This window comes from Centroberyx gerrardi, chromosome 15, assembly GCF_048128805.1.
Source record: "Centroberyx gerrardi isolate f3 chromosome 15, fCenGer3.hap1.cur.20231027, whole genome shotgun sequence".
Taxonomy (NCBI): domain Eukaryota; kingdom Metazoa; phylum Chordata; class Actinopteri; order Beryciformes; family Berycidae; genus Centroberyx; species Centroberyx gerrardi.
In genome coordinates this window covers 29,381,413-29,383,170 of record NC_136011.1, presented here as the reverse complement: position 1 = coordinate 29,383,170, position 1,758 = coordinate 29,381,413, and the positions used below count along the sequence as shown (strand labels likewise).

The 1,758-nt window shown below is 41.0% G+C and overlaps 1 non-coding gene across 1 annotated transcript; it reads left to right on the top strand.

Annotated features, from left to right (window-relative positions):
- The first annotated feature begins 437 nt into the window (after positions 1-437).
- On the top strand, positions 438-529 carry trnar-ucu (transfer RNA arginine (anticodon UCU)). The gene is given in 2 exon segments: positions 438-474; positions 494-529. It is a non-coding gene; the product is annotated as a tRNA-Arg (tRNA).
- Positions 530-1,758: the final 1,229 nt, after the last annotated feature.

Sequence of the window (1,758 nt, the reverse complement as noted above, 5' to 3'; positions counted from 1 at the left end):
CGTTTTCATTCTAACCAATCACTGAACCAGCTAATTTCATTATTAGCTTAGTTCCTCTTGTTGAAATCGTGTTACTCAGTAAAATTAGCTGGTGTGTTTGGCTGGAATGAAAACCTGCAGACTCTCTCTGTACGGCACATGGCAGAAAACCATTAATCTATATTGCTAAGAAGCCAAGTCATTCACGTTAGCGCTGACCTCTAACAAACAAAACAGCAGTCGTCACGTTTTAAAGTTTGGAAAAGCCACAAGAAATCACTAATAATAGCTCACTACTGCATCTTAACTAATGTAACTGTTAGCGTACATTAGGCCAGGCTTACTACTGTGTGTTGTGCTGTGTCCTAATGTACTGTATGTGTGTATTATGTGTATATCATTAGTGTAAACAGTGTGTGTGTGTTTCCATATTTAGTGATATCTCTCAGCTTCACACAGGCTCTGTGGCGCAATGGACAGCGCATTGGACTTCTAGACTGGTGTTAGTGCAGTGATTCAAAGGTTGTGGGTTCGAGTCCCACCAGAGTTGAGCTTTTAGTTCCATTATAAGACTGTAGATGTACCGTCTGTCCTCCAAACCCTTTGCCGTCTTAATAAAAGGTGTTTCTACAAGATCACAGGTGTTTTCTGTGTTGGCTGGCATAGAAAAACATTCAGGATTATTACATAACCAAGACACTCACAGCATGTATACAGCAGTTTATAGCTAATTTTCACCCAATTTCCCCCTGAGGATCGTTTCCATCTGGTTTCAGTTTCAGAGTTTATAGCATTCTTCTAAAACTTACTGTAGGATTATTACAGTTGTTTTTATTCCTGATTACACTGGATGGAAATGGAAAAAAAGAGATCTGCAGCTCCCGAAGGAAGGGGAAACATCTCGTACGTCTGCCGGCGTTCGGCTGCATATTTTGTGCGTGTTTCAGGTATGAATCTTGTTAACGGCACATGAAACGAAGACTCCCTGCAGGGAAACATCTGCCTGCTGCAAATTATTTCACAACACGTGTTGTTCTCCATGAAGGCTCAGAACAATGCAGATATTCACCCAACGCCTCCTTCATTCTTACATCATTTATGGATCATGCAGGATTGTATTCTACATGTGACACTGGGTGGAAATAAAACAATGTTTAAAATGTGTTCCAGACATGATGGTTTTCATGAATAACATGAATAACTGTCATGAAACAAGTTTAGGGATTCGGTTGTGCTTATACAAAACACATAATAATACCTTGCTGTTTTCTTCTCTATATTGTATCCTGTTGTTATACTGCAGCAGAGACCCAGTTTCCCCACAGGGATCATTAGAGTTTCACCTCATCAGCCTGTAGACCTGGGCTCGGTCTGGAGGGTCACGGGTTCTGATCCCCATGTGAGCTTTTAATCTCCACACCTGCTCATATCCACTGAATTTCTGATCGATGACTGACATGAAATCATTATTTGGCCACTGTGATCAATTATTAGTCAAAGGCAACAATAAACATGTCTTCCCCCCCGTCTGGACCAATCAGGAACAAACATGCCAATCAGAGTTTCAGCAAGCTTCAGCAAAATTAGATCAGTGCTGTCTGAGATTTTGCATTTGACACACGGATGAACGAACAAATGATGTTTGTGTTACAGTTCATGTGTAATTTTTGACACGTGTACATTTGCCATAATGTGAGAACACAGCGGTGAGATGCATCATTCCCCCGAGTTTCAGCAAAATCCAACAAGTAAACAAAAGTTGTAGCGCCCCACTTACGC